Below are 16,247 nucleotides of genomic sequence, written 5' to 3' on the forward strand. Positions count from 1 at the left end.
AGACATTTAAAAGGCTTCAAAAGGTAATGCAAAAGTTCCCCTGCTCTCAGCAGAAATTCCATCTAGTTGAGGAGGTATAGATACAATGGAATACATTGTACAAAATAATACAATGGAACGACTGAAGAGGGGGAAGAAATCAAGTGTATACTCTTGAAAATAGTCACGCCACTGGGATGTGGCTTTGTCCAGGGGATGAGCCAGCTGGATAGAGGAAAGACATTTGACCATGTATATTTGATCTTCCATAGATCACAGGTTGGCAAAATGGCAGCATGCCACTGAGTGGCCGAAGTCATGTTGGGTGGTACATGTTTTTAGCTCCCCATCTGTGCAGGGGTCAACAACTTGGTGGCCAGTTATGTCACCAGCACTGGCTGAGTCAGATGGCCAGCATGTTATAGCTGTATCTCATCACTGTCCAAAAAAGTCTCTCAAGATGGGCAATAGCAAACAAGAATATTCTTTTATTTGTCTCTCATCTTTTTCAGAAGACAAGGTGTTCTGAAATGGTGGCCCAGAATAACTGGATCAGGGTCTCTATAGCTATCTTCCTCCAGCTTCTACTGTCTCTCTCCAACCTCTGATTCTCCTCCTAGCAGATCTCTTCTGGTGCTCAAATTGATTTTACAGCTTTTTCCCCTTCTCAGCTTCAGCTCTAACTCCTACACGCAAATATTTTCTCCACAGTTCACCCAGAAACTCCTTTGTCTTTAATCTTCCAGTCACAAAGGCTACACACAACCCCATATTCCTTCATGAGTCATATAAAGTCATTTCCACAAGTGCGAAAGACTGCTGATTTCTTTGGTTGCTGGCCACCCATCATTTTCCGGAAGTTTGTCTTGTTCCCACAAAACAAAATCTACTTTTGGCTTTCCTAAAAAAACCACAATAGATCAGTTATAAAATACCTGATCGTTATTATGGAGTTACCACTATTTTTCTCAATTTGACCTCATTAGTACTGTCAATCATCACCAGATAGTAAGTCAGAGGAACGATGTTACTCCTTAGTTCAGATATTCTCATGAATATTTAAAGCTTCCTCCTAGAGATGTGTTGTCAGCTTTAGCAATGATGGAGTCAACAGTCATATTACCATCTACACAGATGAAGGTCCTTCAATTGAGGAACTTGAAGGATTTTCCAATGCATGAGAGGACATCTCTGCACCATGTGATGCCATTTCTTCAGTGCTTACTGCAAGCAATTTTCAAACAAACGCTTTCAATTCTCAGGATGGAACTGACCATCTTATTGATCTAGATCTGAAAATCAATAATATCCCAAAGCAGTGAGCTCACTGCTTTCCTATGAATCATAAGAAGGTGGCTAGAAGTGTGCAGTTCTTTTAGTAAAGTGTTCATCACACATTCTTCATAGGCCTCCCCAGACCTCTCCCTAAACAGAAAAAACAGGAGCTCAATTCCAAATAGCCAGTTGATGAGTAGACAGCAAAGCCAAGGTGGCTCTTCAGAGATAAGCTGCGTTCCTTCTCATTCAACAGCATAAAAGTCATTCTCTGGAAGGGGAGAGAGAAGCTTCCTGCAAGTGTCACTCCAGTTGACAGAGCCATTTTCTACTCACAGCTCCTGTGGTGGCTCTACAGCTGGCAGAAGTGGCACACTAACAGTATTCCTAGGGAAGAAATAATATCAGTGGCCCCTGGAGTTATCCAAGGCCAGCTTCCTATTTCACAAACTAGAGCAAGTCAATAAAAGGGAATGCCATTTACATCTTTGCCCAGGAGTACCTACCAACAGGCAGAAGTTACATACGTTATACGTTATCTCCTACAATTTGATACACAAGGACAGCACACAGTTCTAAAAAAACTGCTAATCCCTATCACAGATGAAGGTTTGAGGTTAAAGCTTGGTGCGTGTGACAGACAGATAAGGAAAGTCAATCTCAAAATCCTGATGCCTCGATTTAAAAAACACCAGTACCTCTTTCTCTTTCTTCATCAGACTTCTCAGGCAGTCAAACAGGAAACTAGACCCTCAAGAGATCAGCATCAGATGACTTTGTCAACCTAGCTAGTGCTTCAGAAAACAGAATCACATAAAGCATGACCCCTAATTATAAGACTCAATGCAACTACAGGCTAATATATCCAGAAAATAGAGTATGGATTACAATCTAATAATGAAAACAGGCTCGGAGCACATGTTACAGAGGCAGGAGATACCACAAATGTAGGAACTCTTTAAGCTCACAAGGTTCTCAACAAAGGTTTGAAACTAGCACCATTCTTGAAAAATCTGCTCTCAAATCACTGAACAAGAAAAAAGCAGTTACAAAATCAAAAAGAAAATTATAAGAACTTAAAAATACTGATAAAGATGTAAAATATATACACTACCTGTAAATAATTCAAAAATGTTTAAGGGAAGAAAAATTAACCAATAATAATCAGTAGAATCTTGTTTACAGCTTTTATTATTAAGACAATGTGTTAAATTTGATTCTGTTGCTGGATCCATCTCCAAACACTCCTAACTTGTGACCATGTCTTTCCTTCCGACACCTCCCATCAGTCTTTTCCATGGTTTTCCCAATCATCATTCATCCCCATTATTCCAATAATTCAGTCTACTCATCTCCCAAACATTCTCCATACGGGTATCATGCTAGTCTTTCTAAAAGTTGAATGAATCATTTCATTTCTCTACTCGAAACCCCACTTCCCTCACTCCCAGTGCCTTAGATGTACTAACCTATTTTTAGTTCCTTTGTACAAGAGGAGGTTTCACCATCCATGTCTTTGTCCTAACACTCCCTCCACTTGGAGTGCCTTTTCCTCCAACTAACAAACAATTAACAGCAGTAATAAGCCTATTCATTGTTCAAGGAGGCTCAAGTATCACTTCCTCAATGAAACTTTCTCTGATCCCATTGGTATAATATATATGCCATATATCCTTCTTTAACAGCACCTCTAATCTTTCAGATTTATTTCACATACTGTTTACATGTCTTGTTCTCAGTACTACACCAAAAGCTCCTGGAAGACACTTCTATATCCTTAGCACCCAGGGAAATGCCTAGCCACATGTCAGACATTCAATTTGTTTGTTAAATTCATGAATTACAAATATCATTGTATAAAAGTATGGAGTCAGGGTACTTGCTAACTAAACTTAGACAAGCATACATATACGTCGAGTTTCAATAGATTATATTAAATAAACCAAGAATATTTAATCTCTGATTACTAGAATTGACAACAGAATTAATAAAAATGCCCCAACCTCCCCAAATTAATTTGGTCATCTCCTTTTCCAATATATTTTGAATGCTATTTAGTGAAGTCACTCTAACAATACACTACATAAACTGGTACAAATATATAGAAAAAAAGAAAGAAATCCCTATACGAGTGGGAACCTATCCAGCCCAAAGGAATGAACAGATACGTATTAAGTATCCACCATATGTAAAACACTATGCTAGATGCTATGGGGAAAAAGTAAGATGGGAAAGAAATGGTCCCTATCCTCAAGTAGAATACATTTTATAAAGGAGGTAAAATGGTTACATAAATGATGAGAAATCAAAACCTAAGATAATTAATACAAAGACGACTGAATTGTAGGTTCCTGTGGCCAGAAACAGCTTCATGAAAAAGCTGGCCTATGAGAAAATGTACGACTTTGAAAGAAATGAAAAGGTAACATACTGCAAGGAAAAGGTAGACTAGAGTAAACTGAAAACAGAGGAGGGGCAGGAGCATGTCCCGGAGCAGTGAGCCACCCACATTCCGGGAGAGGTCCCACGTGAGGCAGCCTCGGGAGGTGCAGCTGGACAGAAGTGTGTGGACAGATTAAGAGGGCCACGCAAAGTCAGTGTGAGAGCTGTGAGCAGGCTTTTCACACCAAGAGCAGGAGCATGATGGCACACAGGCTCAGTTAAAGAAGCCACGGTCCTGAGGACAAGGAAAATGCTCCAAAGGCCAGCACAAGTCCACACACTACTAAAAAGGAGGCAGAGAGCCTGGTCCTCACACAGAGTTAAACCCAGACTCAACTGGTTACTGGTTGTCAACAAAGTGAGGTACGGCTGTGGTCTGTTTCTCCAGGATACAGCCACTGAATTCCAGAATTTGTTTTCTCAACGTCCTATAAAATACGGATTTTCACACCTGAACAAGCAGAGGTCATGAAAGAAACAGCTATGAATGATGCTGCTGAAGGACGTAAAAGTACAGAACTTTCAAACTGAGTCTGCATTGAGCACCAGAGCATTAAAATTTCAAAGTGTGATGGGTGGCCAGCTTTAATTCTCACACTCTTTTGGCTTAAAAGAAAGCAAGACAACCACTTCTAGTCTAGAAGCCCTACTCCATTCATTTCATTTCCACAGCCTCCAAAAAAGGGAAACTTTTGTTCTCCACAAAGAATCTACCTTATTTCCCCCCATCAAATGAAGGTACACTTCTCTATAATGTCACATGGCTGCAAAGTGTACACAAAAAAAAAAAACACTGCAAACTGACGGCCTGGGAGCAAATCTTGCCCATAAACAGGTGATACTGTTTGCCTGTCTGCTGGCTTGCACCATGTTTTGTAAGCACTGAATTAATTGCCAATATTAAAAGACGAGAGTTTTTTTCACACAAATAAAATCCAGATTTCTAGCTTCTCTTGAAAAATAGGCAATTCTGACAGTACTTCCCAGTTCACCCAGCCACCTCACTACTTACTACAGCCCTGCCTGGTCCCTGCTAGCATCTGTTCTGTCTCCTGGTTTCCATGGGTCTTTGGATCCCTGATAGTCGGTGCCGAGTCTGAGCTGGCTGTGTTGGGCTAGGGTTCACAAAGAGCACTGCCTGGTTTCACATCCAGTACCACTGCTGACCCCCTGGGTAACCTGAGGTTACCTAACCTCTCTAGGCCTCAGCTTCTCCTTCTACACAATGAGGACAGTAACACAACTTACCTCACAGGGTCGTTATGAGGAATAAATTAGGGTTTATAAAGCAGTAGTTCTCAAGGTGTCAAGGGCTGAAGAGAAGGATTCTGGCCCCCACCCCCACTCCATCCAGGACACTTAGCAACGTTTGGAGACATTTTTGGTTGTCATGACTAGGGACGCTGCCATTGGCATCTAGTGAGTAGAGCCCGGGGATGCTGCTAAACATGCAACAATGCACAGGACAGCCCCCACCATAAAGAATTATCTAGCTCAAAATGTCAACAGGGCTGAAGATGAGAAACCCTGATATTAAACATTGAGCAGGGTGCCTGACACAGAAGAAGCCCTCTGTAACTGTCAGTTACTATCAATAATAACAAAAGCAAGTCCTGGCTGGTGCTCCTTAGTTGGAGAAACTTCTAACAGCTCAAAAGCTCCTTGTGTTACCTTTGATAAATTTAACATAGCATATAAACAGGAAAAGGTACTTGAAATTCTCTGGTTCCACATCATTAATTCAGCAAGCAAGTGATTAATTCAAAGAGATAGTTATGAAAATATATTTTCCTGAAACAAAAGCAAACAAGAACATACTTTGGCAAGCAATAATGTACAATATTTGAAAAGTATACTGTCCTGGAAAATATGGGACGTGGAAAGCTGTGATTACCACAACTTAAAAGGTACTAGACCAAATTCCTCCAAACTCCAAGTTCAATATACTGAGGATGCCCACCAGTCCCAAGATATTTTTTGAAAAACTGTGACGAGAGGGGAAGTAGAAGAGAAGGGTTTTAACCTAAGAGCCTACCAAACGCAATACCACCCCAATGCCTGCACAGGAAAATCCTGCAGGTTTAAATCGCTTAGATCCTTGGTGAGAGGGCCTGCTCTGATCTTGAGTCACAACAAGAGGTATCTTCCAGATTCAGGTCAATTCACAAGCAAAGCAAGCGAAACAATCCAGAAAGGCCTGAGCTGTGCTGTCACATTCTTCAGAGGCTGCCAGGAGGTCTGATGCAGGACATCGGGACCAGTGGCGGCCTGCATAAACCGCTGCTGCTGTGAACCCGAGCACTGACTGGGCTTCCTGGCCCAGCACTGCAGTGGCCCCTGGCTAGTCCCTCTGGGCCTCAGTTTCCTCATTTTTAATATTAAAAAGTGCAGTCGCTGTTATTTTTTTCTGATACTATAAACACAGAGAACGCTGGTTTTTATGTGCCACAATGTGCCTTCAACATTTACAACCCAAAGATTTGAGTTCCTCTCAAGAGACCCCTTGCTAACTGTAGAAGTCAGACCCTTAACTGAAACAGGAAGGAGGTTCTGTTGAATCAAAGCCAAGAAAAGCATAATAGTGCTTCTCTCAAAGATGAGGTAATAAAAGCATAAACAAAACTAAAGGGCTCTACAATCTAGAAAAAACTTTGCATAGATAACACGAATTATTGTCTCTTTTAAACTCAAGCTAACACATATCTGAACACCCATGTAGAAAATAGTGCATTACCAAAGATATAGATTGGTAAACTGCAGCAGAGAGCAAGACTCCAAAAGCACCGTCAAAGAGAAGGCTTCCATTAAAGAGACACAGGAATTATCTCGTTGAGAAAGCAGCATAGACCGATGCAGAGGGGCAGGTAGAACTTTGGCCGGATTTGTCCATCTAGTACGCACTCTAGGCTGTTAGGCAGAGCACAAGCAGAGGCACTGAAACTGGCAAGGCCAGGAATCCAGTTTGGGGCACTGGGTTCATGGTAGAAGGACGGCACTATAATTTGAGGCCAAATCACAACAGTCTGGATCTTGAGAACATGCATATCAGTTGCATAAACAATCTTAAAGGACAGATACTCAGTCAAAATATCCAGTAGATGGTTTAAAGAGCAAAAGCTCTCCTTTGCCTAAATTATTAAATATCTTCCAACATTTAAGAAAGAAGGTGCTAATTCCATTATTATTCTAATTTGACTAATGAAAAAAAACAATCTCTTTAAAGTTATAGGTGAGTCAAAAAGTCACCAGATAGTAAATTCAGCTATTTGTTAGTTTACTATTACTCATCTACCATATCCCAATCATAATTAATAAAATAAGCAAACCTTAGAAATAAATAACGAGTATTTAAATTGTAAGAACATAGTAACCCATTTTTCAACCATATAATTTATAAAGTGGTTTTTACTTATTTTTTAAAATGATAATATATTACTGAGAAAGAGAAGTTACATCCCTGACCAGACCCAGGGACTTCCTCAACTTTCGGAAGAAACGCCACTTGCTAACAGAAACTATGAGCCAACAAATCTCGGCGATATTCTCACATTTGTAAGCACAGGGCGAAAGCTCGGAAAACAGTGACAACTTTTAAACTCCCTTTCAAAGATTTGTGAAATTAAAACCTAAATATTATAGTCATTTTGATACCACTTTTCTACTAACAGCAACCAAAGATTCATCCAGAAAGTTTATACCTGCTCATTGCTGAGAAAAGGGAAGGAAATAAAGCAAAAGATTATTTTAGCCCAAGAAGCAGCACTATTTCACCTTTTTAAAATTACCTCATATGACTTTATGGACAGTGAATTCATGATGTTGAAATATTATATTTTTATATATACAGAAACCCCTTGTGCTGGAACTTGCATGAAGTGAGTACAGCAGGAAAAACACTAGGCTGAGAAGCAGCAGGGTGAGAATTTGGTGCCAGTTATGTCTTAAAAATCACTGAACATCTACGGGCCTCCACAGCCCCACCTTTAAACTAAGAGGATTGAATCATGATCTCTAAAACGCCATTTCATAAAATATAATTTCAAACAACAGAGACTTGCAGCTGCTGTTACACATACACTCAGGGCAGCAGTGAGGTAGAGCAGCATGGATCAGGCTTTGGGGCAGGCTAACTGCAGTGTTCAAATCTAGGCCCCCTAAGTACTAACTGGGTGGCCTTAAGTTTCCTTTTTGATCTGGAAGGGATAATATTTACGTTTGCATTATGTTGGAAGGCTCCGAATGCATGTAATGCACCTGGCACACTGTAGGCATTAAATAAAGGCAGACATTAAGTCTCTAGTCAGTAATAAAAGCTCTAATGAAAAATGGTAATCTACTTGACAACGCAGTTTCCTAGAACTCAGCCTGGAGAAGAGCAAGACCGACAGCAGTCCTTTCCCAAGGGGGAGCACATAAGGATAAGACTGGAGAGGACTCAGTGCTGGGAAAAGGAAGGATAAAAGTAGGAAGCTGAAGATAACCAGAGGCTTCGAGTCCTGCACATAATAACAACGAACAGGAAAGAAACAGCACGGGACACAGTGCTGGAGGGAAGAAGACATTTTTTCATTAGAAAGAGAACCACTGGTGAAAAAAAATACAATGAATTACTGCAATGATTTCATGACAAAAATAAAGCAGAGAGCAGGTTAGAGTCCATGAGTGTCACTAAAGAAAACAAAGAGGGCTTTGGCAATATACAAATCCTATTTCCTTCACCTATCTGCAATTCTTACACAGGCAGGGTTCAGATAATCCTCCTCCTCCTCCTGCCCACCTCTCGAGTGTCATCTCCTACGTCTGTTCCCCCCACTTCATTCTCCCATAGGTTCACTCCACTCCAGCCACACAGCTTCTCTTTTATCCCTGGAACACGCCAAGCTCATTTTTCCTTTAGCTCCTTTGCACTGTTATGTCTGCCTGGAAACTTCCAGCAGATCCCATGGCTGACTCATCCCAAACGTCTCACCCGAACTGTCACTTCCTCAACTTACCACCATTATCTAAATTTCCCCCTACGTCCCAGTCACGCTCTAGCCCCTTACCCTGTAATATTTTTTCTAGCATTTATCATTATCCAAAATTGTCATTTTTGTTTACATGTTTATTGTATCTCCACCAAAATGCAGTCTTTGAGAGCAGGAAGCTTATCTAAATTTTTCAGCACTCAATCCCCAACACCTACAACAAAGTATAGCAGGGATGAGGCACTCATCAGATAAACTTGTCCAAAGAATAAATTCCAATGATAATAATTGCCATCCTTCTGTTAACATAAGGAAGGAAAAGTGCCCCGAAGTGGCTTTAATTTCATTTCTTGAATGCAGTTTTATGCAATAATGCAGTCTCAAAAGGCCAATGTTTGAGACAGCAAGATTTAAACAGAATGAATTCTTCATGACAACACAAAGTATTATATACATGTGCATATATTGTATGGTACATATTTCCACTTTATGAGCATGAATTATGCCCCACCTTAATATAATCCATAAATAAAGCAATGGTACCATAAATTGGTTTGTTTGTGAGATCCTGCTTCTAGAAAGAGAGGGTGTAGGGGTATATGGCATATAGATGGGAATTAACTTCCAGACCCATTCTCAACAAAGAGTTCTGAGATAAACTGAACTATTTCCAGTATATTTGAGAGGTTAGACCTCTTACTTTGTTACCTTGCTAAATTTATCCAAATTATTACTGAGTCAAGTGATGAATTCAGTGATTCCATCTGTGAAACAGAAGACAAAGGACACGGTGAAATTGGCACATTAAGGAAATGGTAAGAAAAGGTCCACAATGTTAACCCATGTTTGAACTAAAAGAGAAAAAAAATCCCTAATTCCGAACCAAAAGCAAGCATGCCGAGATTTCAAAATATGGCCAGATTCCCATGAGTAGGCAAATAGTGAACTGAAACCACAGCCAGAACTCTCATGACTTGTGCTTTTTTAATTCTGTTTTGTTTTGAACACAGCTTTTCTTGACGAATAAGAGGCCAGGTGCCGACCCTGTCTGTATAACTCGCGCATCACCCCACGCACCATTCCTGGTCACTCTGGAGGGCTCATAGCGCCAGCTCGCGGCTGGACCCCACCGAGGACTCCTCGGAGTCCGCGGGGTGAAGGAACCGAGACCTCACTACCTGCATCCATCCCCTGAATCCCAGCCCAAGCCCTGGATGAAGCGGGGCTCGGCGTTCTGCAACTTCACTTTTGTATCCTTGATAAACACAGCCCGCCTAACCCCTCCTCCTCCCCGGAGGACGGTGCAGGGCTCCGCAAACAGCAGACACTCGGGCTCCGGCCTCCGTTCGCGGTCTCCTATGAGCCCCGGGTAAGGCATCTGACCCCGGGTGACTCAGTTTTCCAATCTGTCAAATAGGGTGACGAGAGCCCCAGCCTACCTCATCGGGCGGTTCCGGGCCGGCCGCCCCAGGGACAGCGGCTCCGTGGTCACGGCGGGCGGAGGGGCGGGGCTCGGCGGAGCGGAACCTGGGCCCCGGGACCAAGCCCAGCAGGCGACGCGCAGCCCACCACCCGGAGCCAGTCGCCCTCGGACCTCCTCGAGAACCCAACCCGTGACGTCAGCACGCTGACGTCGACGCACAGAGTCCGCATCTCGCCCGAGGGACCAAAGACCAGGCTGGGCCCTGAGTGCCCCACCCCCCGTCGTAGAGGCAGCGATTGGTTTGTGGGTCTGTCAATCATCTACTGCCCAGTAAGCGAGGCGGGAAGGCGGGAGAGGGCGGGAGGAGAGGGTGAAGAACGGAGCAGGTGGGAGTGTTCCGAGTCGGCTGCCGCACCGTTATGTTAGGCGGCCGCTTCCCCCTTCGCAATTCTGCTGCTTCCGCCTTCCTCCAGTCTCTTGGTGGAGATTTAGGCTTCAGCTCGTGGAAAATAATCATGGAACTGGATTTCAGGGATCCTGCGCACGTCGTACTGAGCTCTTCAGGAATGAAAAAGTAGGACCTTCCGTTTCTCTGTTCAAGCGTCACTTCCACTTTAAAATCTCGAGTCCCCAAAACCTATTTAGCAGATCCTTTCTCGGTGCTCCTATTGCATAACTAACACCTCGATCTTAATAGTCACATTTAATTTTATTTGTATATGTTTTCCCACGAGATTGGGCATTTTTTAATTATTGTTTTAATTCAAGTTACCTTTAAATTTTAATTAAACTTTTTACCAATGGATGCTATCGTTCAAATATTTAAAGGTATACAGGGTTACACAGTGAAAATTCTGCTTCCAGTTCCTCAGGCACTCAGTTCGCCTGTTGGAGGCAACCAGTGTTGCTGACTCCTTGGATATTCTTCTGAAGACAGTCTAAGTGCTATCATTAATTTTAAATTACACATAACCATAAATTTAAAGATTATAAATTAGGCTAAAATCCTTTTCGGGCACTAATTACAAACCGAGTCCCTATATGATGACTCCTATTTCTTATGCATTTACATATGTGTAGATGTTATTTTTTTCCAATCAACATTTTATCCTTGAGATCTTTCTATGTCTGTATGTAAACTACCTCATTCTTTTAAAATACTGCATGGTAGTCCCCAGAGCAATAGACATAATTTATGAGTCCCCTACCCTCGGACATGTAGTTTGTTTCTTTTTTGTTTTTTTAATAGAAGCAATGCTACCTTCAACAGAAGTGTATGTGCCTGTTTGTACCTATGTTCAAGTGTTCTTTAGGGTAGGGATACCAACAAGTCAATGTGCTGGATAGAGGATGCACATTTTAAATCTTAGTGGTAGATTCCCTCTATTTGCTCCTCCAAGTAGCTATTACCACTTACATTCCTACTCCTAATATATAAGCAACCCTTTCCCTGCACCCTCGCAGGGTGATAAAATTGATAAAATACAGTTTTTAAAATTTTCTGAATTGCCGGGTGTGAAAATTTTTAAAAGGATGACACGGACAAAAGAAGTGCAACAATCATGAGTGTATATCTTGGTAACAAAGTAGTGAACTTGTGTAACCATCTCCTAGACAAAGATTTTACATCTTTACCAGCCATGTAGAATCTCTCCTCATGCTTGGACCTAGTCATTGCACTCCTACACACAAATAGCTACTATTCTTAGTTTTACCACCAATATTAGTTTTGCCTGCTTTTGAATGCTGATAAGTGGACACACACAGTATGTACACTTGTGTGGCTCTTTTCGCTCAATAATATACTTGTAAGGTTGATCCATATTGAAGAATGTAGTAGCAGTTTATTCATTTTCATTTTTGTGTATAATCTCCAAATTTCTTTATCTAATCTAATATTTCTTGACATTAGGTTGTTTAGAGTTTGGGTGACTACAAATGATGCTGCTATGAATATTCTTGAACCTGTCTGTTGATACATGTAGGTACACATTTGATTTTGGTACAGTAGTACCTTATCGTGGGAGATACATTCCAAGACCCCAGTGGATACCTGAAACCACAGATAGTACTGAACCCTATATATAGTCTGTTTTTATACACACCTACCTATGATAAGGTTTAATTTATAAATTAGGCACTGTAAGAGATTAACAAAAATAAGAATCAAATAGAACAGTTATAACAATATACTGTAATAAAAGCTATGTGACTGTGGTCTGTCTCTCTCTCTCTCAAAATATCTTATTTTTCTGTATTTTCAGACTGCAATTGATCACAGATAACTGAAACTGCAGAAAGCGTAACCGTGGATAAGGAGGGACTACTGTATATACCTAGGAGTAGTGTTACTATGCCATAGGATATGCTTATATTTAGTATTAGTAGAAACTGCCAAATAGTTTTTTGGTTTACCAGTTTACAACCCACTAGTAGTGAATGAAAATTCCAGTTGCTCCATATCTTTATCAATGCTTGATATTCTCAGTTTTGTTTTGTGTTCATCTTTTTTGTTTGTTTTTTGTTTTCAATATTATTGAGACAAACTGAAAATACAAAAAGTTGCATATATATAAGGTATACATTTTAATGAGTTTAGACATATGCGTACACCTGTGATACCATCACCACAAACAAGGTTATAAACATATCCATCACCATCAAAAGATTTCTTGTGTCCCCTTGCTTTTTTTTTTTGGTGGTAAGAGCACATAGCATGAGATCTGCCTTCTTAACAAGCTTTTAAGTGCACAACACCCTATTGCTAACCACATGCACTGCGTTGTACAGCAGATCTCTAGAACTCATTCATTTTGTGTATAACTGAAACTTTTTAACCATTGGAAAAGTTCCCCATTTTCCCCTCCTCTGTTCCCCAGGTACCACCATTCTATTCTCTGCATCTATTAATTTGACTATTCCAGATACTTCATATAAGTGGAATCATGCAGTATTTGTTCTTCTGTGACTGACTTATTTCCAGGCATGATGTTTTCCATGGCAATGTGGTATCTCCGGTTCCTCACCTCAAACCCTGTGCAAGCCCTAAGCTGGGCTGGCCTTCAGTGTCTGCCCTTTGTATGATCAGGTGGTTGGCGTGAGAGGGCCACAGCAGGTAAGAGGTGCCCCAGCAACTGCGGGTCACCCTTGCCCCATCCCCCAGTGCAGCCTGACCCATTCCTGACCTCCAACTTCCTCAGGCCCAGCACCTGAACCTGCAAACTTCTCTGCCCCCTTCAGGTTCAGGCTTTGAGGCCCCACAGCTGCCCAGGCAGCACGAGAAGTTTTGGCCCTGAATTTTATATTCCAGAAATATCTAAGAATTATCTAGATAAGACAGATGCTGTAAAGAAAAGTGATGATTGAACCAAATGAAGCAATGTCAGAGTAAGAAGATATCTCTGGTTGTGCAACTGATCTATCACATGCTTTTTAAGCGATTAGAACTAGATAATGAATCATTTGTCACCCAATTAAATTTGAAAGGCCAGAAATGCATGGATTAGAACTTTGGCTGTTGCTTTAGTCAAAGCTATTATTACTTAGATAAAAGGACATTTAAAATGAAAGAAGAATTTTGATAAAAATGTAGAGGTATAGATAATATTCACTTCTACTTTTTAAATGCTTAAAAAAATACATAATGTTTTCCAGGTCCATCCATGATGTCACAAATGGTGGAATTTCCTTCTCTTTTAAGGCTGAATAACATTCTGTTGTATGCATGTACCACATTTTCTTTATCCATTTGTCTGTTATTGGAAATTTGGGTTGTTTCCACATCTTGACTATTGTGAATCATGCTGTAATAAACATGGCAGTGCAGATATCTCTTTGAGATCCTGATTTCAGTTCTTTTGGATATTTACTCAGGAGTGAAATTCCTGGATCATATGGTAGAAGAAATAGAAAATATGAACAGACCAATAACAAAGAAAGATATTGAATCAGTAATCAAAACCTCCCAACAAAGAAAAGCCCAGGACCAGATGGCTTCACTGGTAAATTCTATCAAACGTTTAAAGAAGAATTAACACCAACCCTTCTCAAACTCTTCCAAAATTTTGAAGAGGAGGCGACACTTCGAAACTCATTTTACAAGGCCTGCATTGTGCTGATAACAAAACTAGAAAAATACACTGCAAGAAAAGAAAATTTCAGGTTCATATCTCTGGTGAATGTAACTGCAAAAATCTGTAAAAAAAAAAATTCTAGAAGCAAAAATCTGTAAGAAAAATTCTAGCAAACAGAATTCAATAACACATTAAAAGGATCATACACGATGATCCAATGGAATTTATTCCTGGGATGCCAAGATGGTTCAACATACACAAATCAATAAATATGATACACCACATTAACAGAATAAAGGATAAAAATCATGTGATCATCTCAATAGATGCATAAAATTCATTTAACAAAATTCCACATCCTTCATGATAAAAACTCTCAACAAATTAGATACAGAAAGAATGTACCTCAACATAACAAAGGTCATATATGACAAGCCCATAGCTAACATCATACTAATGGTGAAAAACTGAAAACGTTTCCTTTAATATCAAGAACAAGACAAGGGTGCCCACTCTCACCTCTTCTATTCAACATACTACTGGAAGTCCTAGCCAGAGCAATTAGGCAAGAAAATGAAGTAAAAAGCATCCAAATTGGAAAAGAAGAAGTAAAATTGTCTGTGTTTGCAGATGACATGATCTTATGAAGGTTACACACACACGCGCGCGCACACACACACACACGCACCTGTTAGAATTAATAAATGACTCCAGGAAAGTTGCATTATACAAAATCAATGTACAAAAATATGATGAATTTCCAATGAACTACCCAAAAAGGAAATTAGGAAAACAATCTCATTTACAATAGCATCGAAAACAATAAAATATTTAGAAATAAATTTAACCAATCAGGTGAAAAATTTGTACACTGAAAACTACAATATGCTGATGAAAGAAATTAAAGAAAACATAAATAAATGGAAAGATATCTTGCATTCATAGAGTGGAAAACTGAATATTGTTAAAATGTCCATACTACCCAAAGCAATCTACATATTCAATGCTATTCATATCAAAATTCCAATGGCATTTTTATATAAATTAAAAAACAATCCTAAAATTCATATAGAACACCAAAAGACCCAGAATAGCCAAACAACCTTAAGAAAGAAGAACAAAGCTGAAGGCATCACACTTCCTGATTTCAAAATACATTACAAAGCCACCACAGTCAAAACAGTATGATACTGGCATAGAGACAGACATATAGACCAATAGAACAGAGTGAAGAACCCAGAAATAAACCCACACATATACAGGCAACTGATCATCAACAAGGGTGCTAAGAATACATAATGGGAAAAGGGTAGTCTCTTCAAAAAATAGTGTCAGAAAACTGGATATCCACATGTAAAAGGATGAAAATAGATCCCTATCTTAAAAATACACACAAAAATCAACTCAAAATGGGTTAAAGACTTAAACATAAGACCTGAAACTGTAAAACTCCTGGAGGAAAACGGGGAAAGCTTCATGACAGTGTTAGCAAAGATTTCATGGATATGTGGATATGACATCAAAAGCACAGGAAACAAAAGCAGAAATAGACAGGTGGGACTACATCAAACTAAAAGTTTCTTCACAGTAAAGGAAAAAGTAGAGTGAAAAGTCAACCTACAAATGGAAGAAAATATTTGCAAAACACATATTTGAGATGTTAATTTTCAAAAAATGTAAAGAGCTCCTACAACTCTTTAGCAAAAACAATAAATGCAATTTAAAAATGGGCAAAAGAGTTGAATAGACATTTCTCCAAAGAAGACATACAAATGGCCAACAGATATATGAAAAGATGCTTAACATACTAATCATCAGAGAAATGCAAATCAAAACCGCCATAAGATACCACCTCACACCATTTAGGATGGATATTAACAAAAGATAACAAATGATGGCAAGGATATGGAGAAATTTAGAATCATTGTACACTTGGTGGGAATGTAAAATGGTACAGCTGCTATGGAAAACAGCATGGAGGTATTTTTGTAATGTTATTCATTCTGATGCATATGTAGGGGTATCACATTGTGGATTTAATTTGCATTTCCTGGATGACAAAAAGAGCTTAGCACCTTTTCATATGTC

General features: G+C 39.9%; 1 protein-coding gene and 1 long non-coding RNA gene across 3 annotated transcripts in view; one reads left to right on the plus strand and one right to left on the minus strand.

The window, feature by feature from the left end:
* The window catches only part of STARD3NL (STARD3 N-terminal like), a 51,298-nt gene extending 41,140 nt beyond the window's left edge, over positions 1-10,158 (minus strand). Inside the window, exons 1-2 of one of the 2 annotated variants that reach the window (XM_058523017.1) lie at positions 10,103-10,156; positions 9,372-9,427 (exon numbers count right to left, since the gene is read on the minus strand). The gene's annotated coding sequence lies outside the window, so the exon portion shown is untranslated. Of the gene's footprint in view, positions 1-9,371; positions 9,428-10,102 lie in introns of both variants that reach the window. The other variant, XM_058523025.1, reaches the window with a different exon arrangement.
* A 335-nt stretch (positions 10,159-10,493) lies between these two features.
* Positions 10,494-13,893, plus strand: LOC131392846 (uncharacterized). Its single transcript, XR_009215794.1, has 3 exons — positions 10,494-10,660; positions 13,070-13,201; positions 13,741-13,893. It is a non-coding gene; the product is annotated as an uncharacterized LOC131392846 (long non-coding RNA).
* The last annotated feature ends 2,354 nt before the right edge of the window (positions 13,894-16,247 follow it).

The sequence above is a fragment of the Diceros bicornis genome, chromosome 3, assembly GCF_020826845.1.
Source record: "Diceros bicornis minor isolate mBicDic1 chromosome 3, mDicBic1.mat.cur, whole genome shotgun sequence".
NCBI lineage: Eukaryota > Metazoa > Chordata > Mammalia > Perissodactyla > Rhinocerotidae > Diceros > Diceros bicornis.